General features: G+C 39.9%; 1 pseudogene; it reads left to right on the forward strand.

Annotated features, from left to right (window-relative positions):
* Nucleotides 1-1,088: 1,088 nt before the first annotated feature.
* Nucleotides 1,089-9,046, forward strand: LOC5668393 (uncharacterized; annotated as a pseudogene).
* The last annotated feature ends 8,919 nt before the right edge of the window (nucleotides 9,047-17,965 follow it).

The raw sequence follows: 17,965 nt of genomic DNA on the forward strand, positions 1-17,965 counted from the left end.
ATGTGTAAAATGAACGAGAATCGCACCGTTCGAACAGTTCGGTAAAGTGCACGAACGAACGAGGTTCTTAACAAAAAGAACGACCAGGACTTTTGGAAGAAACTGACTACACCGAACGCGTTCGAACGTTCCGTTCAGTGTTCGACGACACACATAAATGTGGTAATAAAACGTGCAAAATCATATTGCTTTCTCGCTCTTTCTCGCACCGTGCGAACGGGTCGTCAGAGATCAAAATGTACCCTGTTGGTGTTGAAATCGTACCCATACAACTCAATTCCTCGAACGCCGTCGAATTTGTCCAGCAGTGTTCGATACGTGTGCTGTTGGTGTGGAAATCGTATCTATACGACTGAATTCATCGAACGCGTTCGAACTGGTGTTCGATCTGTGTTCTGTTGGTGTGTAAATCGTACCTATCGTACAACTGAATTCATCGAACGCGTTCGATTTGATCCGTTAGTGTTTGATCTGTGTTCTGTTGGTATGTAAATCGTACCTAAACAACTGAATTCATCGAACGCGTTCGATCTGGTGTTCGATCCGTGTTCTTTTTTTATTCAGTAGGGACGGCTTTGCCGTATTGCTTGAAAAATCTGTTGTGTTCTGTTGGTGTATAAATCGTACCTAAACAACTGAATTCATCGAACGCGTTCGAACTGATGTTCGATCTGTGTTCTGTTGGTGTGTAAATCGTACCTATACAACTGAATTCATCGAACGCGTTCGATCTGATCCGTTAGTGTTCAATCTGTGTTCTGTTGGTATGTAAATCGTACCTAAACAACTGAATTCATCGAACGCGTTCGATCTGGTGTTCGATCTGTGTTCTCAGTACGGACGGCTTTGCCGTATTGCTTAAAAAATCTGTTGTGTTCTGTTGGTGTATAAATCGCACCTACACAACTGAATTCATCGAACGCGTTCGAACTGGCTCATTTGTGTTCGATCTGTGTTCTGTTGGTATGGAAATTATACCTATACAATTCAATAGATCGAGCCCGTTCAAACGGATTAGTCATTGTTCGCGAATAAACTGAACTGAATTGATTGTTTTCATCATGTTGATCCATATTTAAGTAGTTTTTTTTAAAAGAATCCTTGAGTGTGTATAAGGCATGGGGTACAATATATGCAGGAGACATTTTTGCTCGTATTTGTTTTTTACATGCAAGTTTTTGGTCGGTTTTGCGATGGATTGTGTTGACCAGACAGCCGAGTGTTTAATGTTTTTAAATGATTGATTTCAACCGCAGAATGAGTACTTCTTTGGCTACAGTATGCGTCTATGGTGGGTAAATGAAAAAGATAACGAGCGTTCTTTGTGAATAAAAACCTCATGAAACAAAGAACGAAAGAATCGTCGTTCGCGTTCGGTTCTTTTTGGTGAGCGAACTAGTTCGTTCGCGTTCGGTGAAAAGAATCGTTTTGCTCATGCCTAGTGTACACACTTAAAAATATTTCACGATCTCGGTTAAAAAAACTGCCGACATTCGTCGGCTCTTTCGATTCTTGCTGATATGTCAGTTGAAAATTTCCCATTGCCGATAATCAGTACCATTTAAAACTGAAATATCAGTTAAACAAATATTTTAACCGAAACTCGGCAACACAACATACCGATTACGTACGTTGAAACTGCTGTCACCGAGGTCATCCGTCAAAATAACCGAAATTTCGGCTATGCTATTTGAGTTAGCCGAGGCTCGGTTTTCTTTCTGTCATTCATCATTTTGTCGATGCAGAAACCTTTCGGAGTGATTTTGTGTTATAAAATTAATAGTGTGAAAAATAAATGAAAATATGACACCCAGCATGAAGAAACCGATCATCAGTAGCGTACGATCGGACACGGGTGGGCTAGGAAGCTCTGTCAACGCACGTAGCCAGTGTACATAAGATCGTTGCTCGAAGCAGTCCTTATCCAAGGATTACCGGATGCTAGTCCGATTGGACCAAACTTTGCCGGCCCGTTCGGACTTCCAGGTTTCATTTCCAGTTACCTTCACGAGGTAAATATCCAAATACTCGACCACGTGAATTCTAATCAGGGTTCACTCAGGCTTGTTTCACTCTGCCCGCTTCACAGAACCGTGTCTGTACCGGTGCCCGCTCCATGCCCGGCCCATCTTCCTGCACCTTTACTACATCCAAACGCTGAACACCATCTGGTGTTGTACCGGCGCCCGTCCCTGCGCTTCCCATCCCACCACAACTCTCATAATGGGGGGGGGGGTGACTTCCTGCCGTCCAACCAAGGATAATGTATTTAGAAGGTTGATTTTTATCGCTTTTGCTGGGCGACATTGTGGGGGACATCTGTCACTCTCTGCATACAAATTTCATTACCCCGCACCAGCCCTCCCCGATTTTTATACCAGAGCCCCCGGAGGAGAAATGTCAAGTCGAGAAATGTCATTTTGCTCTGAAAAACTTCACCTTGTCATTTATAACACCTTGCGTCCAACTACAGATACGATGGTGGAAAATCATGCTGAAAAAAATGTACACCGGCAATCAGCATGGGCTCAGGCTGCTATGGCTATGGCTCAATAAATAATTGTGTTTGTTATTATAACTCAAACTAACTTTTTATCCAAATAAAACAACTAAAATAAAAAAAAGATTGTTTTTATAATTAGCTGAAATCTCGGCGTGCTCTAACTGAAAATCTCGGTTAAACGTAAACGTCAAAACAAAATGTCAATTGCATTTTTAACCGAGATTTCGGCAACAGAAATTTAACCAAGATCTTTGCCGAGATCTCAGTTGTGCAGATCTCGGTATAAATTAACCGAGATTCGGCAAAAAATTTTAAGTGTGTAGGTCTAGATAAGTTTAGCTTTAGATAAGCTGAAATTTAGATCGATTTCGATTAGCTTGATTCCGATTCCATCTGATCATCAACGTTTTCAAGCATCATACCGCAGTCTTGGCTTTGGCTAAGACAGATTCGGGAAGGGGTTCCGCGGTCTTGAGATAAAGTGTGAAACCCTGTAAAGTTGACAAAAGTTGACAAAAAGTGACAAAATTTGACGTTCGCAAAAAGCGTAAACAAACAACTATTTGGCGCAGTTGTGACCCATTGCTACGGTAATAGTGCTAAAATTAATGTTTCTAATTGATTTATGTACCTATTTAGTACTTGTTTAGGATTTAAATGCGCCAAATGTAGGCAATTTGTTGTATACGCGAAGTAAGCCGTAAAACCAAGAGCAGCGCGCGAGGCAATAACACAACTATTCCACACTTCACAGTAGCGCCTTCTACATAGTTAATTATGCAAACTATGGGGTCAAAGGGTGGTGTATTGGCTAATCATAAGGAAACATTTGTATGTTCACGGAAAGAGGGGAAATTAAGCCAGCGTACAAACCCCAAAAAGTAAACATCGCTAACGGAACACAGCACTGTGTAATAAGTACCCGAAGAAATACATGCAGAATTCAGTTAACAGCACAGATTGTGGAGTCAGAATTTATTGTTCTATATCTTCAAATCACCCAGCTGGTAAATCTTGTACAGAGTCCTTGGCGGGTAGCTCTTACTTCACACTTGTCAGCGCTCTCAGGTGTATTTGGTATCGTGCTGATTTTTGCTCCCTTTGAAACTCGAATCGCGAGTTTAAGGTAATCTAGTGTAGGGCACAATCCTACACAGTACTTCTTAAACATAATATCGATGATACTCAGATGTTGGAGCTTTTTGTCGTTCTTGGGTATATTTTTGGTGTGGTCACGAGAAAAGCTCTTTTTTGCAATTGACAAGCAATTTTGACACAGTTGATATTTTTTGTCGCCTCCGTGGCCAGGCGCTATAAGGGTTTGAAGCTAAGGCCGCAAATACACGACGCGCGTTTTAGCACCCCCGGAAACGCGTATAACAATCCAGCCATAGAAATGAAATGTCATTCGAACGCGCTACCGCGGAAACGCAGAGATGCTCAGCTGGATATCTCTGCGGAACTGTTATACGCGTTTGAACGCGCCCGCGAAAACGCGCGTCGTGTATTTGCGGCCTAACAAATATTTCGCAAATATTTCATGAAATTTTTCACATTTTTTAAATCATCGTTATGGCCAAGGACTGTTTAGGAACGAGGTCCCGTATTGTAGAACGATTTGACTAGTAGTTAAAAGTTCGTTGGGCTGGAAATAGACGAACCAAGATCGTCGCGGTACCGGGAAATTCGCGCCTTGTTTATAACAGTTGTAGAACAGTTGAGCTGTCAAATCTTCCACGCCTCCAATCGCGCCTGCTGTTTTGCAGAGATACCCTACTTCGGTAATGCTGAGATTTTCGCGATAGCACAAACCGATTATTTTTACTTTTTCTGGCGAATTGGTGTGAAAAGTCGTGTCGAGAAACGAGTTTTGTATTTTATTTTGCATAAACTATGTGAAATAAATAATTTGATTCGCAAATTGATCAAAAATATTTCTTCTTGGCACATTCAATCGTCACCAGGCCTCGGATGGTTCAATACATGAACCGCGATTATCTCGCCTATCTGTCAGATTTTATAACAAAATTGACAGATCAAGTCACAAGCAATTTCCGCTGTAGCGCGACGATCTCAGTTCGTCTATTTCCAGCCTTACAGGCAGTTTGTCATCTAATCTTATACAGACGTGACATGAGGTGTAAACTGAAAAGGTTTACGCTAGATTTATATAGGAGAGCGTAAAGTTCCTGTCAAAAGATTATAGGGTTGTATCGCTGCAATCCAGTTTACGCCTAAGTTAACGCTTCGTGAGACGTCCGTATTATGTCCACGCCCGTGGAAACGTGTACAGTCTGCTCCCGAGTTATGCGGTTTTTGCGTTCCCGCCCAAGTGCCACAAATCCACTAAACGACCACTAAAAGGGTTCTAAACGACTCATGCTCTCAACCTAAACGGAATACAGAAAGACTTCGTTTAGCAGACCGCTAACGACTTGTGCATTCTAAAAATACCAAAAAGCTGTTGGCGCCATCTGTTTGTAGGATACCCAACCAGTAGAGCTTCCTTGCTTGGAGGAGAGCTTTCTCATTTCCTCTGTACTGTACTTGTATGGTTTCGCATTGAAGTTATGCATCGCTAGAACTAGAACGGCGATACGATTGTTTAAATACTAAACTCCAATGGAAACCACCAACACTGAAGCAAGAGATATTTGAGTAATGGTCGTTGATGTTGATATCCACGTATCTGATCACACGACCATTCACATAGATTTTTGCTCGGCAAGTTAGAAGGCTATATAGAGAACCGCATAACTAAGGAATAGACTGTATAACAACAATCAAGCCATAGAAATGAAATGTCATTCGAACGCACTACCACGGAAACGCAGAGATGCTCATGCTGGATCCCAACCCAAGTGACAACTGTTCTACATTTTTAGCTTAAACTCCTCGTGAACAGCTCGATTTAACCCATTGCCCTTATCTTATATAAACGCTTGAAAACATGGGTGTGTGAGTGAACAACAATGTGTTGAAGCGTTGAAGTTGTCAGAACTTCGGTAGAAGCCGGACAAACAAGAAGCTTGCAGTTTCGTCCTCAGTGTACAACAACCAAAACTCTGAGTAAGGCCGCAAATACACGACGCGCGTTTCCGCGGGCGCGTTCAAACGCGTATAAGGCCGCAAATACACGACGCGCGTTTCCGCGGGCGCCTTCAAACGCGTATAACAGTTCCGCAGAGATATCCAGCATGAGCATCTCTGCGTTTCCGCGGTAGCGCGTTCGAATGACATTTCATTTATATGGCTGGATTTTTATACGCGTTTCCGCGGGCGCGGAAACGCGCGTCGTGTATTTGCGGCCTAAGAAAAAATAAGCGATCTATCTAGGAGTATCAGAATAGCGGAGAAACGCATGTGATGGTTGAAGCGAACTGTCATTGTAGGTTAGTTGGGTCGAACTGTCATTTGACAGATGTTGGATATTGTCCAACCCGAAAGCATCAACTATTGTGTACACTTGTTAATAAACTCTCACTCAAGGTGGAATGTATAATGAGGTGTAGTTATAGCGCTTTTGGCGATCCCCCCCTGGGCTCCGATTTTGACAGATGGTTTTCCGCTTGTATATGTATTGATGGATTGTTTACGTTTTGCATGGTCAATATTTGGTGGAGATCAATTTGAGTGAATATTTTAGTTTATTAGAACACCCGATTTAAAATGGAAATTTTCCTTCGAGAACTTGAAGCGTTCGCCAAACGCGGAAAACTAACTGTCAGTTTTCTTCGTCGATTCTTCTTCCACCTAGCTGTCAAAACGGGCTTATAACTTGACCTGATATCTTTACGGTCCTTGCTCTCACTCTATTATCTGAACTCGAACCATCCAGACGTGTGTTTCCGATAGGTTATGGGCCCAGACCCAACGCAGTAAAACAAAATGGCTACTAGTTCTGCAAATAATTTACCGTCGATTGAAAGGCTTGTTGGTCGCGAAAATTGGCCAACGTGGAAGTTTGCTGTAGAAACTTTCCTTGAGCTGGAAGACCTGTGGCAGGCGGTAAAACCGGAAGATGAGACGAAAGTGGACAAGCAGCAGTGCCGGAAAGCGAGAGCAAAAATTATTTTGCTGTTGGACCCGATCAATTACGTCCATGTTACGGCCAAGCTACACGTACCGGACGACATCGGACGATGCCATAAATCCGTTAATGCCAACTGTCAAATCCCATACAAAATCGGCCCGCTGTGATCCGACACGGCCCGGCCCGACGCGAATCTCTTGTCTGCGGTCCTACGTTTTATGGCATCGTCCGATGTCGTCCGGTACGTGTAGCTTGGCCGTTAAAGATGCGGAAACTGCGCGGGACGTGTGGAAGAAGCTGGAAGCCGCGTTCGAGGATATGGGACTAACGCGTCGTGTTAGACTTCTAAGGAAACTCAACACAACGTTAGCATCCCCAAATAGCCAAATCATGATAACAGACTCATATCAGAACCGATTTACGACGTCTTATATAGTGACTTAAAGATATACTTCTAGCAGTAATAATAAGACTTGGTTTGTGAAAATTATTAAGCCATAATTATAGAGAAAACTACCATAATATAGAATATTTAATTTATGGTGAAACATTTCAGACTCATTTCATGGTTCATTTTGTTTAAATGAAATAATTCGAAAAAAATTGAAAGTTTTGATGATTCGTTAAAAAAATTCGTTGTTGATTTTATTCGTTTAGTTTTGCTTGACAGCTCAATGTTTTTTATCTCTTTCCGTACACGCGCCAAAAACATATCCGCCGAATGAAAATACCAAAGTGGGTATAGGGACTAGGTGGGCTTATAGGTTTGGCGGGAAGGCCATATTGGACGAACGAATGACAGGAGGGGATTCGATTGTGATACGTAGTTTTTCACCCACACTACGACACATCAACCAAAATAGCCATTGGAATTCACACGCATACATCAACAAATGATCGAATCCCCTCCTGTCATTTCGTTTTCATTTTTCTACAGTACGGCTGTCAATTTGTTCGGGATAAGCCCACCTGTATAATAAACCCACTTTGGAAAATACAATATAAATGAGTATTGTGTTGGGTTTGAAAATTCCTCATAAATTCGTCAGACTGCAAACTGGAAGGTTCTAGTTTTTTGTTTCAATCGAGTATTGTGTTCCGAATGCTGGCTATTGCATTGGGCTATTGCCACAACTTACTGGCGAAGCACTGTAATTAAAAAGCAGAAAATAATAAAAAATCTTTTAGTTCAAAGAGTTTGTACGTGTTTTCCGTATCCGTGAGAAGAAAGTGAGTAGTACATGAGTACAGTACTGATTTCTTTCTATTTGTTTACAGCAATATCTAACTATGCCATTCTCAATAGTGCAAACCCGTGGGCCTAAAGGGTACGCTGAATTAAGCATTGTTCCTGATTCCTGGGTTCAAGGCACTAGCCATAAAAAAACATATCTGTTTTGGCCAAACGTAAAGGAAACATACAACATCTAATTACGAATGATAATAGTGTTCCGGAAGAAGGATGGACGAAACAGGAGTGTCAGATTAAGCGGCAAGGATTATCATACGAAGCTGCTGATTGCACTATAATGATCATGTCCGGTGAATCATCTACAGATTCCGGAAAGGAACCGATATTAGCTAGTTGCAGAGAAACAACTTCATACGCTGATATGTTTTCAACAAGAATTGTGGAAAACTCTTTAACTCCAATCCGCGTCGAGAATGAAATCGACATCTCCTCACCACCTACGTCGCCTCTTACACCAAGTTTGTCAGAAGTGGATGAATATGTTGGTTCAGTTGAGGTAGTCCCAGAAGAAGTTTCACGTGACAAGACGATAAAAGAAATACTAGAAGCCCAAACTAATATGATGATAGAGCTTCGTAATGAGCAAAAGCAGATTTTAAAAGAACAAAAGAAAATAGTGAGTCGTATCGGCATAATCGAAGTACAATTAAATACTTTACTTAATCATACCGTAGTAAGTACTACTAATCTCACTGGTTTTGACCATCCATTCGTAGACAATGCCGAAGATCTGGAAAAATTTGAAAAAGATTTAGATGAGGAAGAATATTATACCCAAGTAGTAAGCTTATTGAAACAAAAAATTATTGATAAAGATATAAACAACAGAATGTTAGCAACCCTTGATGCCCTTTTCGATAGGAGTTTCTTAACAAAGTGCACATGGACAGGTATTTCTAAATCAGGAACTAAAATAGCAATGCATTCATTTAAAAATGTAGTAAATCTTTTTAAATGCGTAGGAAGTACTAACCTTGTGCCAGTCACAGATGAAACGGTGCGAGGTTTCTTCATGAATAGATTGAAACACGCATTAGAACGATCTAAGGCCAAAGGTCCACGCAAATCAACTAGCCGTAAAGGAAAATTAATATAAATCTTGTCTACATTTAAGAAACATAAAACCTTTCATTTATTTGCCTTACTTACTATATAAATCTAGCTCTAACATTTTCTATTCCAATACATGAAATTAAACTTAGGTTAACGTGTGCAACAATGGAATAAACAAATAATCAGAACTATTATCTACACTATACGCAACTAATTTGCATTTAATATCGCCAGGATGACAAACTAGTTCGTTAGTATAAAAAAGTATAAAGTATAATATTTCTCATTTGCAAGATGGTATCCCCATTTGGTTTGGTTTTGGTTGATATGCAAAATTCTTTATGATTCATAGAACGTAAATCATGACTAAATGCTTCCAATTCCGATAGTCTATTTACTATTTGTTGAAGATGCTGATCTGCTTTGCGAAGATGTTTTTTTAAACCTCCCAGAGCATTTTCAAAATCATAGGTCAAAATTGAAGGTAAAGGACCGAACTTTTGTACTTCTTTTGAGATGTGAATTAAGTTGTGCACATTACTGGTTAAAAATTTCTCTCCGTACAGTTTACCGAAATCTTCAACATAAACCTTAAGCATTTCACCAGCGATTTTCCAATTAGAACGATAAACTTCGGAAGATAGCAAAACTATGGCACAAAACAAGAGTTTGAAGTGCTCATATTCTTTATCAGGCAAATTATCTTTCAAAATATAAATGCTAAGATAGTTAAAAAAACTATGGAATTGGGTACCTTTCCAAAATTTGAGGTCTTCTAGTGGACCAAGTTTTCGATGGATTTCTTTGGGCAGTTTAACTTTTATAATTTTTGAACATGTTTGATGCTTCAACGACCTTCTAAACATCATGTAGCACGGTGTATAGTGGCAATAAAAAATATTTTTTTTCAATGTGCCGGAATTTGTCTCGAGTTTTCTGGCCACGACACACACACACGGACACACACACAGCGCGGGTAAAGTGATCGTCCATTCTATCATGCCGCGATCCCCCTCCCCTTCCGGTGCTTTGGATGAGGGTGCGCTACAAGTTAAGCCAGCAATTCTACCGATAAGGTAGGGGAAATCGATCGTGCGTGTACGCGCGTTCGGGGGTGCGTTCTCGCGTACGCGCGTGCATGCGTGCGTGCGCGTGTGTGTGTGTGCGTGCGGGAACCCCAAAACTGTTTGATTCTGATGCGTGCATTGTCACCGGCTGCGTCTACACACTCCATGCATTCTCAGAAAACGCACTGTACGCCGCCCGGTCGATTACCGCTACCTAGGAGACAATACAACCATTTAATTGGCACCACCATCTTTGCGACCGGTTCTGCTGTTGGAGGTATTAAAAAGACAAACGATCGAAGCAAACGTGCATGTGATATGTTACACATTTCTTTCCAATTCCGCTAGCGGACGCAAGTGGAAACAAAACTTGAATTGAATTCATACAAAAGAGAATTCTGGATTTGTTTATTACGGTGCGCGAATGATACTGCACCTGTCCGTCCAGAATCTGGTGGCTTGTTGGTTTTGAGTCGGTATCATGACGCCGTGCGACCGGCACTGCCTTGGAATGGGTTCGGATCGGTAGGTTCATGTTTTGGTCGAGTGCATTCCGTGCATTTGTCGCGTCACAGCGGTAGCCCGGCAGCAACAAAGTCAAGACAAACTCTTACCCGGGTGTGGACTGCTATGCTAAGTTCTTTTTATTATTATTGGCGTAATAGCCAACGCGATCATGCCGGCCTTTTCAGGACTTGAGTACCACGTAGCCGAAGCCGGTGACTAACCCCTTGCTACGGCGGATGGTTCATACGCGATTAGAACCCACGACGGGCATGCAGATGTGCGGAATGATGGCGGTGCCGCGGGCCCGCTCCTATCCAGTGTGCAACTTGCATTCTGCCACACTGTCTCCTGCCCGGTGCATACGCAGCAGGCAGGGGGAAGGATGCACCTCCACCATAAAAAAACACCGTCATGAACCAGCGGCGAATCTAACGGTAGGCGGACTAGGCGGTCGTCGAAGATCTCTAGTTTGTAATATGCCGTATGTCTACAAGTGGACAGAGTATTAGCGACAAAGGCCCCCGGAAAGATGGTCGTTGGGGCCCCGTGGCTGGAGAACCATTTGTCACGATTTTTGCCTCGAAGGTATACATTTTTGACAGTGCGCATCAATTTTTGCCTCGAAGGCATCAATTTTTGACTGTGAGTCAATCGCTTTATTTACAAAATTTTAAGTAATTTATAAAACTCTGTGTTCTGAGGCGAAAGAACTCCGCAGGAGCCAAAGCCTCTCTAAACCATACTAACAACAACAACTCTGTGTTCTGTTTTAAAAATGAAATGCAGTCGGCGAAGAAAGAAACAGCTTTCAAACGTAAACAAACCGTTTACTATGCTCTTGCTTTCAGAAATCCAATGGTAGCGGCACACGATTCGATCGTAGTGGCATATGATTCGACCAAAGTGGAACGCGAATCAACTATGGTTGCACGCATTCAATCGTAGTGGCATGCGATTCGAAGTTTTGATCGATTGTTTTGATCGGTGTTGACTGGAATAAACATACCAAACTTTTTTTTTCATTTATATTGATATAAAGTATAGTAATTCGTGTAATAACATAAACTAATAGCAAACGTAGGCAAGAGACCCTAAATTTGTTTGAAAAATGCACATTTGCGACAAATTTCTCTTCATGAGATTCCGGATGTTTCATGTTTTGACGTTTAAGTGTTCGTTAACTGAGAATCACTCCAGTTAGCGAACCTCCAGTTAAAAAGCACTCCAGTTAAAACACATCCAGTTAGCGGTCACCTACTGTATTTGATATGTGTCTACTGAATTGAACAGTTTAAACCTTTTGAAATGGTATTTTACATTCAATCAATACAGGCGGTCCCCGAAATACACGGTTAATGGGGACCGAAAACGGCCGCAAAATACCGCGTATCTCGAATTTCCGCGAAAGTCGAATCTCGTGATTTCCAGCTAAAATATCACAAATTTTCGTGTAATGTTGCAAGTAGGGGGCGGGTTTAGTCACTTTATGAATTATTTGATATGATTCTGACTGAATATAACAGTTTTAAACCTTTTGAAAAAGTTTTTAACATTGGATCGAAACGGAAATTATTTGGCAATTTACAATTGATGTGTCAAATCAGTACAATTTGCTCAAAAAACTGTCAAATTTAGAAAACCGCGTATCTCCGAATCCGCGTATAAGAGGTACCGTGTATCTCGGGGACCGCCTGTACATTTTTTGTATTTCACAATGGATGTGTCAAATCAGTACAATTTGCTCAAAGAACTGTCAAATTTGGAAAACCGCGTATCTCCGAATCCGCGTATAACAGGTACCGTGTATCTCGGGGACCGCCCTTACATGTATTCCCCGATATACGCTATTAATGCTGAACGGAGGCAATAGCGTATCTCGAATATTAGCGTAAGTTGAATTTCGAGGTTTTCATTATAGCTATTTATAATTATATTATAGTACTAGCTGATTTACCCGATTTCACACGGGATAAAATTAATGTCTCGTTTTAATTAAAAATAGAAGCATTTGCAATCCAAGGAGTATAAAACAACGATTACACCCAAATCACCATGATACCGAAAACGCCACCAATTTCCTGTACTAAAAATCCAGTTGCATGAAACAAAGCTAAAGCACTGTCAGTTTGGTGGGTTAAACCATATGGCCGCAGAAGTGGCCACTTCAGTGTTGTGAAAGTAAGTTTTTATACACGGGTAATTCATTTGCTAAACATTTTCCATCCCAAAATATGTTTAATTATGCAAAGGAAGCAATGAAACGTTGTTTAAGTTTGTTTATTGTAAAACATATTTGTGTGTGTTTGTTTACATGCAAATGGACTCATCCATTTCGCTGGTCAGTGCACAGTTTTTAGATGTTGTGTGCATGTTTAAAATGTTGACGAAGTTATGCTGTGATGTAAGTGAATAAGTTAAAGCAATCGATGTGTTAAAATCCTGTTAAGCATATTTACCCTAGCCCGCTCTTGATCCACATTTTCCTCGTCAACATGTTTGGAAAAGGTGGGCCAAGCGCGTGCTAGGTCAATACATATGATCGGAACTGACAGCTCCGATTGTTCTAAAATTTGGTGGGTTAACGACTGAATCGACCACCACTAATCCACGTGGGTTTGAAGTGGCTTTACAGTGGGTTAAGACCGATTTGGTTATATGGACAATGATTACTATGATTTTATCCCAAAGCTTCGATTCTTCTTATCGGTCGTAATAACAGTAGGTAATTAAGATCTGCAATCATCCGCTTGGGTCCCAAGCGCCACAGCCCATATAACCAAATCGGTCTTAACCCACTGTAAAGCCACTTCAAACCCACGTGGATTAGTGGTGGTCGATTCAGTCGTTAACCCACCAAATTTTAGAACAATCGGAGCTGTCAGTTCCGATCATATGTATTGACCTAGCACGCGCTTGGCCCACCTTTTCCAAACATGTTGACGAGGAAAATGTGGATCAAGAGCGGGCTAGGGTAAATATGCTTAACAGGATTTTAACACATCGATTGCTTTAACTCATTCACTTGCATCACAGCATAACTTCGTCAACATTTTAAATCTAAAAACTGTGCACTGACCAGCGAAATGGATGAGTCCATTTGCATGTAAACAAACACACACAAATATGTTTTACAATAAACAAACTTAAACAACGTTTCATTGCTTCCTTTGCATAATTAAACATATTTTGGGATGGAAAATGTTTAGCAAATGAATTACCCGTGTATAAAAACTTTCTTTCACAACACTGAAGTGGCCGCTTCTGCGGCCATATGGTTTAACCCACCAAACTGACAGTGCTTTAGCTTTGTTTCATGCAACTGGATTTTTAGTACAGGAAATTGGTGGCGTTTTCGGTATCATGGTTATTTGGGAGATTAAGCTTAAACGACTGGAAAATTTAATATCCATAGAAAAAAAATGAAAGCTCCACAGCTTCATTGGTTTGATCAATAGATGGCGTATTACAACTCATCATTATATTGCTATCCTTTTCTTGCAATGTGTTTCGACAAGTTTCATCTTATCATGACCTATATAGCCTTCTAACTTTCTGAGCAAAAATCTATATGAATGGTCGTGTGGTCAGATACGTGGGTATCAACACCAACGACCATTACTCAAATCTCACTTGCTTCAGTACTGGTGGTTTCGGTTGGAGTTTAGCATTTAAACAATCGTATCGCCGTTCTAGTTCTAGCGATGCATAACTTCAATGCGAAACCATACAACAGTACAGAGGAAATGAGAAAGCTCTCCTCCAAGCGATGAAGCTCAACTGGTTGGGGTATCCCACCAACAGAGAGCGCCACCAGCTTTTTCGCTATTTTTAGAATGCATGAGTCGTTTGCCGTCTGCTAAACGAAGTCTTTCTATATTCCGTTTAGGTAGAGAACTTGAGTCGTTTAGAAGCCGTTTAGTGGTCGTTTAGTGGATTTGTGGCACTTGGGGTGCTACTGAGTTTTTGGTTTACCACGGAGTTTATTGGACCCGTATATATCATATATCATATACAGGCACTCCATGATATATGCTATTAATGCGGACTGGAGGCAATCGCGTATCTCTTAGCGTATGTCGAAATTCGATGTTTTCGGTCAAATTATAGCAAACTTCCGTATCATTCTGCTTGAAGGGGTAGGTATTAGCCATTGAATTAGTTATTTGATCTGATTTCAACTAAAAAATTGAAATTTTGCGCTATTTTAAATGGTCTTTAAAATTTGACGTAAAAAGAATTTATTTTGAGTTTGACATTTGATGTGAAATTAGTATAATAACTGTTTGATTAAGAAAACCTAAAGAAAACCAAATTAAGATAAGCTAAAAAGCTATCGCGATTGCAAGGCCTCGTGCAAGTTCACAAACTGCTCGAATTTGCTTGCGGGGTTTTAACACCAGTGTAAACTGCACTTAACATCGAGTGTCAAAGCGCTGTATACAACAACAACAATACTGCTCTTGGCATGGGATTAGAAATTTGCTAATAAAATAAGTTTAGTGCAACTTCTGAAAATGTTGTGAGTCTTAAAACCTATTCTCATACCACTATAAGGTGTGTGCAAAGTTTCGTTGAAAATAATCCAGCCGTTTCGGAGGTTGCTCGCAATAAACACCGTGACACGAGATTTTTATGTATTTAGATAGAAGATAGATAGCAAATAATAGCTATTTTTATAATATTAATTGGAATTGTAGGTTTTTAGCCTCTAAATTAGTTATTCGATTTGATTTCAACTGAAGATCACACATTTGTACCTTTTAAAATGAATTTTAAAATTGGACAAAAAGGGAATTTATTTTGCATTTGACATTCGATATGTCAATTCGATACAATTTTCTCCAAGAAATTTGAAATTTAGAAAAAAGCGTATAGCGAAATCGCGTATATCGAGTATGGCGTATGTTTAATATGTTTAATATGTTTATTGATTGATACATCGGGATCTTGACGATCCTACATGAATGTACTTAAATTATTGCTTATAGACTATGTAAGGTACATAAATCGATAGGGGAGAACAGGTACTTAAGTTGTGTCCTGAGTCTATCTCTAAAAACATTCTGTGGTATGTTGAAATCAAATAAATCAAAGTTACTTATGAAAGTTCGACACATAGCTGACATAGGATCAGACTGGCCAAAACGAGTTCTATAACGAGGGACGGATATGAATTGACGTGTACGTAGATTCCTAGATGGCGCGTTAAATTCTATCGTAGCTAATAGAGTGGGAGCATCAATATGGTGGTTAAGTAGTCCTGATATAAAAAGGCATTTAGCTATCTCACGGCGCTTTTTCAACGACTGAATCCCTAAAAGCAGACACCGGGAATGGTATGACGGTAACACATCGCCCTGTCGCCATGGTAAGAGTCTTACAGCATATCTAGTCGCTTTTCTTTGGATGGCCTCGATTCGATTACTCCATTGTTCGGTACAGGGGTCGCTAACAATACTGCCATATTCTAACACTGATCGGACGTAGGCACAGTAGATGGTTTTTATGGTCATGGGATTACGGAAACCTTGCGTTGATCTAATAATCCAACCCAGTAGTTGGTTCCCTCTGGATACTATATTCTCTAGGTGATCGTTAAATGTTAAACGTGTGTCGAGAATGATCCCAAGGTCGCGGAATGTATCGGTGCGTTCAACGGATATGTTATCGATCTGGTAGTTGAATCGTGTGCAAGACCGAGAACGGTAAAAAGACACAACACGACATTTTTCGATACATAGCACCATTGCATTATCACGGCACCATATTCTAAATAGGTTGATGGCGTGTTGAAGATTGATGCAGTCATTGGTATCGTTGATAGGCGTATATCGGGGAATACCTGTGCCTATGTTTGCCAGTGTAATGGGTTCGGACGATGTTACGGTCGCCATGTAATGCGATGATCGTACAACTGTACTTCGTGTACCGTCGCGGTAGGTCAGTGTTTCGCTAACATGAGCCGAGGTGGAATAAAACTTCGTTCGAGCGGACTTTTCGACACTTGATCGTCCAGGCGATCATAGAAACCTTTCGGAAGGTTTCCCTTACTGGAAACGTTGGAGTTTAGAGGCCTTACCTTGGGTAGGGGGACATAACTAAACTCTTTTAATGAGAAGTCGATAGATGTTGGATGGGCATAGTCCTATCCTGACAGTCCGAACGAATCTGACCTGCCATGATCGGAGTTGGTTTTATTTATACTCAAAAGAAGTTAAGGGTTTCTCACATTTGGTTCCGGGTTGTATGTTGGAAAGTTATTGTTTTCACTCAGCTAGTTACGTTTGTCTTTTGTTGGCAAGAACGATGGTTCTTGTCACTAAGTTCCTGTTTTGGGTTTAATGCATATACTGTTCCTGCTTTGGGTTACATACTGTTCCTGCTTATGTTGTGCGTTTCGGTTGTTTTTGATAAGTGTGTCACATCTGTTATTTGTTTGAATGGACGGCCTGAACTCTTCCGGTTGCGGTGCTATGGTATGATCTGATTTACTGAATGTGTTATAATGAATGTGTTACAATGATGTGGTTTGGCTTTCCAAAGTGTGTTACAATGTGTCTATAGCTGATAGTGTGTATTATAATAAGTTTTGTATAGCAGATATGCTACACCTCCTCCCTTTAGGAGAATAACGAAAATAATGAAATTGTTTGAAGTTATTCTTTTCATTGAATTAAACTGAGTATTTGTTATGCGTTTTTGGTTTATTAATTAAATCATTACTTATCTCTTAAGGTGGGTAATATTTTATGTAAATAGATCTATTATCTAGAGATAAAGAATTGTGATTATTTAATTTTCTCCTAAAATATTTTGATTTTCCTATGATTCCTTTGTTGGGTTCGTTTCTAGAGTTTTCTGCTTTTATAGATCTTATGACTTTTTGCATGGTGATAACATTATGAAATTTTTCTTTGAGCTCTTTCAGAATCTTGTCGTAAGTAACATTATTTCTTGGTTCTTTTATATTTTCTTCACATAATGTGGAATAATTCATTTTTCTAGCCCTATTAACGTGGCAATATAATTCATTGTTTAATTCATTTATATACTTTTTCTTTGATTTAATGTTGCGTTTTCTTTTCTTCAAATGTTTTGGCTCAATTGCATGATTGTCGTTGCAATTAATTTCATCATTCATTTCCATGTTGTCTAGCAGTATTAAACTATCTGTTACTTGTTTTTCAACCATATTTTTCTCATTGTCATTGCTTATTGTAATCATTTGTATATGTTGCATGTTTTTATGTTTATAATCATTGTTAGTATCATTTTCATATTCTTTTGTGAATTTATCATTCGCTTTCATTATTCTTTTTGAGTCGTCTCTTGGCCTTTTCATATCATTATTTGTTTCATTATTTAATGTATGTCTTCTTTTTGATTTATCTTCATATTTTCTGTCATTATAGTTTGCTTTGCTGTTAATATTTCTATAATATTTTTTAACTTGGTCATTTATTTATTTCATTTCATTTATTGCATACAATATCCGCCATCAAGGCTAAATATAATAGACTTAAAACTAATTTAATACTAACAAATAAACA

This window comes from Anopheles gambiae, chromosome 2 (assembly GCF_943734735.2).
Source record: "Anopheles gambiae chromosome 2, idAnoGambNW_F1_1, whole genome shotgun sequence".
Taxonomy (NCBI): domain Eukaryota; kingdom Metazoa; phylum Arthropoda; class Insecta; order Diptera; family Culicidae; genus Anopheles; species Anopheles gambiae.